General features: G+C 40.0%; 1 protein-coding gene across 5 annotated transcripts in view; it reads right to left on the reverse strand.

Annotated features, from left to right (window-relative positions):
• Positions 1-13,660, reverse strand: part of USP54 (ubiquitin specific peptidase 54) — a 91,884-nt gene that overhangs the window by 60,090 nt on the left and 18,134 nt on the right. Inside the window, exon 1 of one of the 5 annotated variants that reach the window (XM_036385325.2) lies at positions 10,147-10,235. The exons of the other annotated variants lie outside the window; for them this stretch is intronic. The gene's annotated coding sequence lies outside the window, so the exon portion shown is untranslated. Of the gene's footprint in view, positions 1-10,146; positions 10,236-13,660 lie in introns of those variants that run through there. 5 annotated transcript variants of the gene reach the window in all.

Genomic DNA, 13,660 nt, shown 5'->3' on the forward strand with positions numbered 1-13,660 from the left:
AGAAGTTATAGTTAGGGGGCAAGGACATTGGGACTGCACCTTCCAGGTACGAATCAGATGAATCCTGCCTCTCAAGATTATAATCAATGTTCCTGTAATTCTCATCTGCTTTAGGCTGCCTGAGAAGTCATTCCTTCAAAACAATCTGGAATGCATTAGAACAGGCAGAATGTTTATTATACTGAATGTCAAGTATGGGAACTGATACATAGATTATTCCCCTCTCTGATGACAAAGTCTAGAACTGGACTTATAATTTTGGGGAATTAGAACTTCTGCTTAGTGTCACCAAATATATCAAAATAGTGTGAGGGTTTTTGTTTCTTTTTTTTCAAATCTAGAAATTTAAACAAATACATACTTTTTGCTAAGCTGAACTGCAAAAAGTATGAACCAGTAGTGACAGACTTCAAACAATCACAAAACTATTACTATTTTTGGAAACAAGACATCGATAGAAGGCAGGGGATCAGGAAAACAGATAAAGCAAGTTGACTTTTATAAATCAGCACATTACAGTAACAGAAAAGCTCTGCATATGTTTAGTACCTCATTTCATTATCAACTTTCTAACACAGGATCCAACAAGTAGAGGGAAGGAAAACCACATCTAACTCATCAAAAAAGCAGTCTGGAGCGCTTCTGACTCAGTAATTCTTAAACTGTACAATAAGTGGGATGGGAAATGAACTGCCAACATCCTTTCCAGGTGTAACAATTGATATGGTGAGAAGAGATTCTGATGGGTTTTATCTTCAGATTTATCATGGATACCATCAGACAAAAAGTTATGGTATGGTAGACCAGAGGCAGCTTATGTCTTAGAAAGTACCTTTCACAGAGGTAGAACATCATAAACAAAGTGTACACATATGAAACACCATTAGCTAGCAGGACTGGAACACTGAAAAGCAAACTATTAACTAAGTGAAGCAATACTCTTTCTTTGTATCTTAGAAACAAAAGTCAGCCACACTGAAAAACAGAATTTTCTATCTTTCGGTACCATATGTAGGAGAGAATTCCTATGACAACCTGAACTCAATAAAAACAGTCACATCACAGTGGTGGTGATGCTGAATTAAAAATCACAAAGACCTACCTTCAGAAGCTGCTTTCTATTTATTGTGTGGACTCCACACTGGTATCACAACAGAAGCTGGAGATCAGATGAGTTAGGAAAACTGAGGACTCGCTGTGAGAGTAACTGCTCTGATTAATACTTGCACAGAAGAATTATTTAAGGGAGGAGGAAAGAGCTAGAATAGCATGGGAGGGGATAACCTGCTGTTTCAAACAATAGGAAGCTGTTAAAACAAAAAAACAAGGGCCTCCCTAAGCACAGGAAAGTCTCATTTGAAAAGCATTGCCCCTGCTGCCACCTTTCAGGCAGGCAGCTCTGACAACAGAGATAAGGCCAGAGGCCCAGCCCTGCTCACTCCCCACGGACACAGGGCCAGGCAAGGAGGAGGGTTTTCTAAACCCTTTTATAAAAGAGACCAGACTGGGGGCAGAGGAGAGGGAGATAGGGCTGCAAGGGATGACTTCATTTTACAGCAGCCGCCTGCCTGTGCAAGGCAGGGCTCCCCTCATGATGGTGAACTGGACAAGTGAACTGGAGAGGTTCCTGCAGACTCTGCAGTTAAATGTCAAGGATTGTTTTCTTGTAGAAGAAATTGATAACCAGGAGCAACATGTCACCATTTAACAGAAAAAACAGAAAGGACTCAAAAGATAGATTCAGTTTTGGTCCCTCGGTTTACAGCCCTGCAATTGCAATACAAACTTAAGAGCAGTTTTTCAAAGAACAATTATTGCAGGACACTTCCTGGAACCATCCCCAGAGCCAGTGATACAGATCACGGAAAAAAGAAATTTGTTCAGAAAAACGGCTTCCTATCCCCAAAACCTCCCATAAGCTCAGCATTAGCATTACTACACAATTATTCCCAGACACTCCTACAGTACAGCTCCAGGACAGGGCTGCCATCTGCATTCAGCATCAATTTGTTCTTCTAACACGGTCACGTTTAGAGCACAGACAGGGAGACTTACTGTACATCCAAGAGCAAAACAGCTGAAGAGAAAACTTTGGTTATGTTACCAAAAAAAACCCCAAAGCAATGCACACCATTGTCTTGCTGCCCCAGCACAATATACTGCTAACAGAATCAGACTGAAACATAATAATGCTTTGGACATACAAGGAATTGAAGATACTATCCCCACTGGGACCATTTACCTAACAGAAACAAACAATGCAAAAAGGAAGCATTTGGAATACAATTAAATTGGTCTGCCTTAAGAACAATTTAGTCTTGCAGGATAGAAGGGGCTGAGCCAAGTTTTAACTATGTCTTTCCATAATGATAGACTTTTGGAGGGACAAAAATAGGAGAACAAGAAAGGAAAAAATATAGTAAAAGCACAATACTCTAAGCAGTTTTACCTCATGATGCTTCTACACAACTTTTTTTTTTTTTAAGATTCAGTGTGAGCAAATTTGAAATAAAGTAATTTTTTAAAGTGCACTGACAGTGCCATAATTGTGAACAAAAAACAGTCCAATGTTCAGTAATCATGCTGGGCTCCAAACCTCCTCCACAGCTGTGTGTGGTTAAAGCAGCATGTTAACTCTGTAGCACTCTTCCCTCAAACAGCTTGTTTCAAGGAAGCCAAATCACTTAAAAACACAGTTTGCAACACCAACATAGACTTTTGCCAGGCAAAAGCAATATGCCAAATACAGAAAGAGTGACCAAGTCTTCCAGGTGTCTCACCCTATTTCTTGGATCTGCATATTTACTCTCAAATATCTGTAGAATTTTACCAAGAGTATGGTGGCATTATTTCCACAAAACAACAACCCAAGGTTGGTAAGCACCCTTGCAGAGAAAACACTGGCGTCTACACTCCTTTAGTCCTCCTCCTTCCAAAGCAAAAGCATTTGCCTTTCCTCCTCAGACACAAAGACCACATGCATCCCCCATGACTCCACTGACTTCCTTGATGAGGTGATGCCGGTCAATGCTCACAAAAGGGCAAAAGCATCTAAATCAGTAACATCAAGAGTTTTGTGGTACTGATGTTTCCAAATTCCTATTTGCTTCTGCCTTAGTTTCCATAATTTTAGAACTCGATTTCAGCTTTTTGATAAAGTGCTTCAGGTGTCCACACATACTTGAGTAACTGCAAGGAATATGGATCCAATAGCAATTGGATCCAATTGGACATTTTCAAACACCTGTTTTGACATCATTTTGCACAGTCCCTCAGCATGTGGATAGTGGAGACTACCTGTCTAAACAATAACCAGTTCTTCAATACTTCAGTGCATTAAGAAAGCACGAAAATTATTTCTAAATGCTCTCTTGAAAGCAAGATCAGTTCTGCTTCCATCACACCTATAATTAAAACTTTTTAGAATCATACAGCAGCAAAGGACAGTAAGTGTTTTACTACTGAAACAAATCCCTCTGCATTAGACAGAAAGTAAGAGTTCACTCTGTGCTGATAAGGGTCTGACAGTTCAAACAGCGAGCAGGGCTTCATGCCTTGAGCAGAAGCAAGGGGACAGGTCCCCAGCTGAAGAACAACAGTGCTACTGCACTCACAAAAGAAAACTTTGCCAAACATACCAGCTAAGAATCTGACTCACTGCCACCAAACTATGACAGAATTCAGAGCAATTACCACACTTCTGCACAGAACAGGAAGAAAGGGGCAGGGGGGAAATCATTTCAACTCTTCTAACATTTCATCTAAATTAGTACAGCACAGCAACCCTCAAACTGTTCTGGTCAAGTACTGCAGCCCTCAGGGCAACTGGAAGAGCAATGGCAGCAATTATACAGCCATGCTCACAGCTACCTCAGCAATGAGGCAGGAAAACCAGGCAAACTAAACCAACAGAGACAAGCCTGAAATCTCTGCCTTCCTTGCTTTTTTTGCTTTGGTTCAGACATAGCAATCTGAAGCAAATGTATTTGCAAATAACCCCATCTGTTAGAAGCATGCATGCCAACAGCATACCTTCACAGCTGGCAAGACAAAGAGCAATGGCCAAGAAAAACTATAAAAACATAAGTTAAAAAAAAACTGAAGAAACAAAGTAGAGATGACAGAGATGAAACAACCATTCTCTTAAGACTGAAAAGAGTTATTTTCCAAATGTCTGCAGAGTCACATGATTTTGGCTTCCTTCTGCTTTTGCAGATCTTTTAGCTTCCTACCTAGCAAAGGCTATGCTAGCCCTTCCCTTCACCTTCACATAATTATCCACCACAACACTCCCACTCATAGAGCTGTAAATGTCAGCACACTTAGTACAGTTTAAATACCCTAAGTTTGTCTACATGGAGAAGTTTGTCAGGAATAAATGCTACATGGTAAAGACGAAGTTTCTTGACTGCCAACAAAGCAGCTGGTTGCAGAAGATCCTGCCAAATTTCCACAGATCAGTTCTTACTATTCTCACCTGATGCTCTATTCTGCAGGTGGCAACCAGTGTAGGACCACATTACAAATTGCGACACGAAAATAATGTAGGTTAAAAATAACCAGAAGATAAAAGTATGAAGTGGGCTACTTTTAAAATTTCAGTTATTCAGAATAAAGAGTAGTCCTGCAGTATGCACTTGTAACTGGCACAACACAGACCAGCAAACTACAGAGCACTACAGGGCGGAGAAACAGTAATTACAGCAGCTTCTTTGTGAGCTTTGCCACCAAAGTCAAGACACCAAGCAGATGTACTAGCCACTAATTTCTAGCACAGGTAACTTACAGTATGTTTTATGATACAGCTGTGCCAAGCTGACAGCTGCTACCAGGGTGATCTGTTCACCATCACGTGCCCCTTCCACTCCCCTTATGCTAACACTGTTAAGCTTGCAAAATGACGTATAACAAACAGGACAGCAAAAAACAGTTGGCAAAAAACAACTCTACCAATGGAAATTTTATTTTTTCATTAGCTTTCTCACTCAAAAGCAGGAAAGTAGGCCGAGTGAACAATGCTTCTTGACAGTGGCCTGTAGTTAGATCCTCCTACCCAGCTACCAAAGCTGCCCCTCCATCTGCAGTCAGAAGGCTGAGCAGCAATCAGGAGCACAGACAGAAGGCACAGTTACATTTCACTGAGGGAAACAGCAGACTGTGTCACTCTGTGTACTTTCCCCAGCCTCACGCTCCCACTGCTTCCAAGAACTGCACTGAGCTGTGAGCCACTTCCAGGAGCCACTTCAACTAAGAGCTGAACAGGGAGAGAGCAGGAGCACCTACTCCAGACCCAGCCACCTGCCCTGCCCTGTCTTTAAGCAGCCACAGTAAAGCTGCACTCCAGGAGACATCAGTTCAAAACAACTGGTGCAAATTAATCCCCCTGGTTAACCTTTTCTCGCCTCTTTCATTTATGTAAGTACATTCTTCTGGGACCCTAGTTTTGAACTTGGAGAATGCATCTCCTGGACTTTTAAGAAGTCTGAAAACAGATGTTTGCCCTCTTCACTGAAAATCCCTGAGGTCAAAAAAGTTAATTCTGTGGCTAAAAAGCAGTCACCATCTATAATTTCTTTTTTGGGGTATGAGGAGGGTGAAGAAGGTGGGTTAAGAAAGAGAAGCTCATGTTGCCACATCAGCAGTGCAATTTTCAAGAGGATGGAAAAAAAAGCCAAAAAATCTAACAACAGTCTTAACAAACTTTAGGGCAATGTGTTCAAACATATTGGGCAAATACATATGCTGTACTCAGCTGACCTTTTCCACATGGCAAGACAACTGTTTAAATAAGGTCTGGGGAGTGGGGAGGCACAGCAAAATCTTGCTTTTACTTCATCAACATAGCCTTAGAATCAAATGGACTCATACTTAAAAAAAAAAAATACATTCTGTTTTGTCTTACCATCCCAGTTACTCTTTTTTTTTATTAAAGTCAGGTAACCCAGAGCTATTCAGATAGCTTGTAAATTACAAGACGAACAAAAATCTTTTTTTGCCTTTTCTCATATAAAAGAATAACCAAACCAAGCTGTTTTAATAGCTACCAAAAGAGAGTCAGAAATATTTTTCAAGACTACTCAGACATTGACTAATGTGAGGACAGAGCTTTTATGCCCCCACTTTCCTTCAGCCTCCCAACTGCTCATTCTCATCCTTGTGCAACCCTTCAACATGGCAACACAACAACCTGCTCAGGGTAAACAGCAGCCAGGTGGAAAGACAGGCCAGGGTGGTTTGAAGTCAGATCTGTTCCTCAATGTTCCCTACATAGCCTCCACAAGCATTTTCTGTGTGGAGCAACTTGGGGTGCTAGAACCAGTTAAATTAGTTTAGACTACATCTGTTCAAATAAAATCTAAACTAGTTTAAAAACAAGCTTGAGAGCAACGAAGTGGAAACAATTCCTTCATAGGTGATGTCCAGTCATCGCTATCAGGAGTACTACTGTCAAAATTCCATTACAACCTTATACTTGACAAATGAATCTGGCTCATTTATAATCTTAAGAGTAAAAAGTTGTTATATACACTCAATATTTTCCCCTTAATTGATAAAAGCTATTTTATTTCTTATGTTTTTGTGCTAGAAGGCAGAGTGCTCCTCATCGAAACTAGTCTTTCTTTTGGCAGATGACTCAAAAAACAAAAATAAATACCGGGAAAAAAACAAAGTGCTAATACCCTCAGCACATTACTATGAACATATCCTGCTAGCAATCTGACTTTCTACATCTAGGAACTCTTAAGAGTGACTCAAACTAGTTTTACCTGTAGCACTGGGAAGTCTCAAAGACTACAAAAGCCAGGGTTTAAAAGTTACCGAAGACAAGCAAGAATCTAAATACCACTCTTTACCACAGAGGTAACACCACAAATACCACAAATAACTGCACTTCTTGTTTCTACTACTCTCCCAAAACCACCACAAAAATAAGAAAAGCAATTCTATTGCATACTTACTCCCAGTGACTGCCAAACACAGCGCAATGCATTTAATCCATCCTGCTTTTTGTAACTTCCACCTCAGTAAATGGACCCAAGCCAAAGAATGTTTTATAAATACCCTATCAAAAAGAGAAGGCAAAAGGTCTTCTTGACTGCAAGTAAGACACCAGGTTATAGATGCCTGTTAATCAAGCAAAGCACTAAATTAAATTTCTTGGTCAAAGCATGAGCACATTCTTTGAGTGACTGTGATGCCATGCTGTGTTGAAAGCCAAAGACAAGTCTCCTGTCACCTCTGCAGCTGGGAAAGACACACATACACAGAGTTTTATGCCTTAAGAGGCATGGTACGAAATCATTTTCCTGTAGAAAAAGAAATTTCCTGTGGTTTAAATATGATCACACGTCATTGAGGAATTAATTTATAGTTTGATTAAGTCAGGAATCAGGAAACAACTTTTCCTACATAAAGCACACATATGGCACAGAACCAGCATAACTGGAGTGATAAATCTGTATCCATTTTTCCTACACTAGTCAAGAACTCAGATAATTTTGTGACCCTAAATTACAGCACACAACCTGTAAACCTTGAATCTTAGCAATGCTGTGGTACTTGACAAAAGGCTTGCAAGAAGTCTTGAGAAAGGAAATTGTGCAAGTTGGTTTCACCTGCCTGCATCAAATAAAACCAGCGCTTTTCAGCCTCTTATCTGACATAAAAAGGAGATGATAGGTTGAAGGTGTAAGATTCACCTTGGAAAATATCTTGCATCATTGTGAAACCCAAAGCTTGGCTGTTTGACTTTATTTTTGTATCACTTAATTTAACAGAAAAAACAAGATCACAAAGCTATAGTAATAGAGAAGGTAATGAGACTCATAAAATATTCTCTTCCACAATTCCACATTCTGCATTAATTATTATCTGTTCTGTTTTATTTTTGTCCTATGACCGAACCTTGGCAGACTGATATGCAGTCAGGATGTACATATTTAGCATGGAACTCCCAAGAGCATTTAAATCCATGCCACAATACTGAAGAGCTGAAAATAAAAGTCAATACCACACATGATTCCAGGAATCCTCCCAATCACAATGGGGGAATTAGGATCTTAAACAAACTTTTATTTGCAATTCATAAAACTAAGTCCTCTATGAAAATGTGCCATTAGAAAGAAGAGGGGAAGTAACAACAATTCTTGAATCAGCTTTCTTTTCACCCTGAAATATTTTCTAATAATTTCATTAGAACAGCCATTATTTCTTATAATTTTATGCACATACAAAAGCTGTTGCAGATGCTTACATTTCAGTGACTTTTTCAACAGTATACACAATCACATCTTATGATGACTATTGTTTATTTCACAGCCAGTGAAATTAAACTGGCTTCAGATGCTAAATATGAACAAGAAGGGGAAGAAATAGGTGATGACATCCAGAGGAAACAGTAAGCCACTTGCCAAAAACCTATGGAAAGTCACATCTGTCACAGTAATAGGTGCTGTAATGAAAAAATATACTTAAAAGTTAAAGAGATTTTAAGGTAGAAAAGTAATTGACCGGATTCCACCCTGTGGACTAATCCTGCTATGCCCTGGATTACCTACTTGTTCACCTTACCCTGGTGTCCCATGGCTGGAACATCCCACTGGACTACAAACCTGTTTCTGACACAACACCCATACCGTCTGCATAAATATGGGAGAAAAAAAAGAAAAAGGACTAGTAAACACTAGCAAAATGTGTCATTCACTCCCTTTCCCCTCCCCGAGGTGTAAGGCACAAGTATACATACATTAACAAGATACAGAGCAAGTATACATGAACAGACCTAAAGACTCCACTGGTCTTAAAGCATGCTAGATTAACATATTCATCCTTTTAAACAGCCCACTGTTAATATGTCATTTGGGAGGATGCATTTTCCCGGACAAAGGCCGTTGGGGCTGATCTATCTATGCAGGATGCCCTCTACAAAGACCAATACAGAATACCAAGTAGTATATAAACATCAGCAGCTAAATTTAGAGAGCAAAAACATCACTCATTGAATACTGATTAGACTGAAATGCTATCAAGACAATAGAAAAAAGAAACCTGCAGAATGATGGCTTCAGAGGTGTGGATTCAAAAATAAAAATAGCACATCTCTAAACATATAGATACATCCATACAAGTATTTTTGTTTATTTAAACAAAGACCTACTCCAGAACCCTGCTCTGCAAGATTAGAAGAGACTAAATCGACTTTGGAATCTAATGCAAAAAATTAGATGTGGTAGACATGGGCATTTCCAAATCAGGACTTCAAAGGAAAGTCTTAGCCTACATTTTTAGCATAACAATGCCCAAGAGACTTTTCTCTAGTCTTAAGAACCAAGCCTGCTAAAGCCATGTTTTACTTGGTCATATCCTTCTGCCACCCAGAAAATTACAGAGGTCCTCCTGCCAACTTTATCTTCACATGATGATTTCCCTGAGCAGGGATTTTTTTTTTTTTTCTGCCAATTTTAAGTTATCTGGTGAAAAGTGAACGTATGAGCCAGAAATTAGAACTACAAATATAGAAGTCTATTTATCATGAAGATTAAATAAATGTTCAAAGAAAGGTTTCAATGCCTCCCCTCACCTTACAAAGAAAAAAACCAAAAACCCAACCAACCAATAAAAAGTACAAAAACAAAAGCCCCAAAAAAAGCTGCAAGCAATCCCTTGCCTTTCTTCCTTTCTTCTCCAGAACCAGCAAACACAATTCCTGTGCATACAAGTATTTAGGCGGTGTAAATTCCACATGGGCTTACACATTCCCACCTAGCTGGCAAAAGGTCCAGTCTCTTTTCCATACAGAGGGGATATAACCTTCCATTGGCAAGGGAGGAAGACATCTGACATCCCTCCTCTAGTCCAAACCTTAGTGTTTGGATTTGCCTTAGTTTACCCAAGCATAAAGAGTCAAATTTCGCGCAGCACTTTCTATCAAGGACAGTAGGTACAAAGCACAATTCATCATCATGGAAAACACAATCAACTGAGGCAGTATCTGCTGTTCACTTACTGCCTAAGCAACAGTTTCAACAAGTAAACACAAATGAAACACACAACATGATGGATGGCTGTATCACAGAAAAAAAACCCCAAAACACCAATTAAATTTGCAAATAATTAAACACGCTGCACACAGCACATTTTTCCCACCTAGCCTGCTGCAGGAGAAAACCTTTCACGTGCTCACAGGGCAGGCAGCCCCACACGGACCGAGCCGACACCTGCTGCAGCGGCGCCGCTCCCGCCGCTCCGGCCCGCGCGGCCCCGCGCGCTCTCCGCCGCCCCGCGCACGTGCGCAGCCGCCGCCGCCCCGTCCCGCGGCGCGGGCAGCGCGAGCGGGAGCCGCGGCCCCGCCCCATTACGTCATCGCTCCGGCCGCGCACCTGATCCCCGGCAGGTCGCGCCTTAAAGGGGCCGCTGCGCCTCAGCCCCGCTCCTGTAAGAGCCGGCTTCCCCCGCGGGGCACGCCGGGCCGCCCCACGGCTTCCAGCGCCTCTCCGCCACCTCCCGGCACCGCCGAGACACCCTTCAGCCGCGCCCTGCCCTCGCACGCCCGCAGCCCTCCTCCCCGGAAAGAACTTCCCAGGGTGCCGACTATGGAAATCATTTGGGCGACCAAACCGCTCACCTGGTGGATTTTAGCAACACACATCAAATCCTCTCCCGTTCTTTCCACAGCTCTTTTTAAGAGGCGGCCGTGGCCATAGTAGGATGTGCCTCTCTGATTCTTCCTATCCAAGAATCCAAATTGCGACAGTTGCTAAGAACTTGAAGGCCACAGTTTTCCTCTTTTACCCTAGAACCACTGTACCAGTCTGCCCATCGGTAAAGTACAGCTTGACCATTCCCAGCATCATGTTCGGAATCAGACACAGAACGAGAACTGCTGTATTTCTGCCAGAAGAAACCAGCTGATGTAACATGGTACAAAACTGATAACCACTTAGTTTGTATCATCAACAAACAAGACATTCAAAACGCAATTGGGGCAAATCAGACTTATCACTATCCTCTTCCCTAATCAAAATCAATTGTCCTCTTACCCTGCTCAGTGATCCTCTGTACTAAGGAAATTTGCTGGAGGACAAAAGACCTTTAAATCAGTATCTGCATCACTTCAACTAAAGACAGGCAAATAACATGAAATGGGGAAGAGATGATAATGAAATGGAAGATACGAATACTAAAAGTTCAAACCCCAAATTTGAACAGAAAATGGCAGTTTCTATACTGTCATCCTTCTTATTTCTATCTACCCACATCTATTTATATCCTATTAATATCTAATCCATACAGAAAAATACTATTCTTACATAGTCAGACATGAAAATATTTCACTGTCACCTAAACCTCAAGGAGGTTGCTGGGAATCTCAAGGTGCAGTCACATTTTGAATTCTCTCACTGCTGTTATCAACCACCAGTCTAGACAGACTAGCAGGATTAACCATCATGTCTTCCAACTTTCAGGGCAACTTCATGCAAATGAATTCATCTCTGTCTGCTCCAATTCCTGATTTGTAAAATGGACAAATGACACTATCCTAATTCTCATGCATGTTCCCAGGGATAGTTCCTCCTTGTAGATATCAAAGATGAAGTAATAATAGAGCACAGTGTCACTCATCCTCCAACTACTATCAAAAAGCTTTTATTTAACCTTCTACAGCTGTTTCTAAATAATTATTTGAATCTGCAAAATTTCCCCTTTTTCCTTGTTTCTGTGTATGGGTTCCATCATCAATTACACCAGCACTCATCAATAACTGTGCTGGCCATTGAAAGTGCAGCATTCAGAAAAGAGGAGAGACAATTCTTGTGTGCATATGGGAACAGGCTGAATTGTACTTCAACAAAATATATTATAACCTCATACATAAGCTTTTGCTTCTTGCTTTGTTAATAAGGAGATACCATAAATATATACATAATCTGATACTTCAATTCCATTCAACTCTTGTTTTCCCTTAAAGAGATTACGGCTCCCCCTTCCCATGACATTTGCAGGCACCCAGATGTCCAAAAACATTTTATGTTTAGACTCCTTTCTTTCCCCCACCCCCATTTCCCTGAGTACTTATAAAATCTGTGTTTCTGCTTTAGTGAGCTTAGTTGCCTAAGATTACTATACTAAATAATCCGGACTATTTTCCAGAAAATGATGAATGTGATACGGCATGTTTTCTAAAATAGAATTTCACTTTCATACTAATCTCAGATTGCATGTGGACAGAAGTTATACAATCTTATTTTATTTAGGTGCTTAAAAAAAAAGTAAATGCTTAATGCTTCTACAACTAAGGCACCTCATCCCCTGCACTCCCTAGGCTATTATTTAAATGTGAAAATTTTTTGCTTTTTTATCTTTCATTCTAAGGTGAGAAAGTGTGTGGAACAATCAAAACAGTTATATTACACTATAATTAAAAAACTCTACTTATTGTCATAAGCTAGGCCTCCAGTTCATTAGCGCTAGTTCAGTTCAGCACCTCATTTGCTAAAATTTTAGTGGCAAACACGTAGTGGCATTTTATTTTAAAGTATATTCAGAACAGACTTAATTATTGATAACAATAAATGTGGAATTTAAATACACTTAAATACACTTTTCCCTAAATAAAAGTAGTTTTAATCAGTTTAAAATGTCACATTAAAAAAAAAAATCCCTTGTTTGATTGTTATCCATCCTGTTTGGTGTCTTTTTGATCACTGAGCTCCCACCCTTAGAGAGATGTCTGTGCAACTTCAATTGGAGCCTGGAAGTCAGCTCTTCACAGCTGACAGATTGACTATTGTCTGCAACATGTTTGCAGTGCTATTGCTTATCCAGACTATTGTGTTGCCTTCCTGTTGCCTTCCTCTAGAACTATTAAATTAAACCCAACATATTTACACATATTACCATCCAACACAGCTATCCCACTCACAGTGTTGAATAAGCAAGACTTAGTTGAATAAGTAAAATTACAGCTCAGTTCTGTCTTGCACAGTGAAATCATGACAAAATCACTTCTGGACTTTATTTTATGTATGGAACATAAAATAAACATTGGATTTTTGCCCACATTTTAGTAGCTTATATAAATTCAGAGTACTTTTAGTCCTCTAAATAAATTGATGTCACTTAGGACCATTTAGCTACTAAGTTTCTACTGTAACAAGAATTTCATTTACTTCTGTTGCAACAAGATAATTCAAACTCCACTTTACAGTGACAGGGACTGCAGCTGTCTCACTAAATTTCAAGTTTGGGTTTGACTCTGCTACAGAGTCTTCATAACACCACACTTTATGCTTATAAATAAAGCTTCTATTATGCTTTTTAATGTTATCCTACAAAGAGACAGACAAATACTAGGCACTAAGACATCCAATAGCCTAATCCAGCATTCCACAATGAGCAGCATTCTTCCTCCACCAAATAAAGCAAAGTAATTTCTGTTGGCTTAAAGTTACTTATCTTCATTAAGAAAAGCACAGAAAGTACAACATTATGCAACATAAACAGTAGGTAAGACAGGTCTGTGCTTCCTCAGTAGATTTGCAAATGCAGCTAAACAAGGAACTCCAGTTCCAGAAACCTACATTATTTAAGGCATGTACATTCCAAGTCTAAGAAAAAATATAGCCATGAGTTTTCTGATCTATTATGGCTTTCAAAAACA

The sequence above is a fragment of the Molothrus ater genome, chromosome 8 (assembly GCF_012460135.2).
Source record: "Molothrus ater isolate BHLD 08-10-18 breed brown headed cowbird chromosome 8, BPBGC_Mater_1.1, whole genome shotgun sequence".
In the NCBI taxonomy this organism is placed as follows: Eukaryota; Metazoa; Chordata; class Aves; order Passeriformes; family Icteridae; genus Molothrus; species Molothrus ater.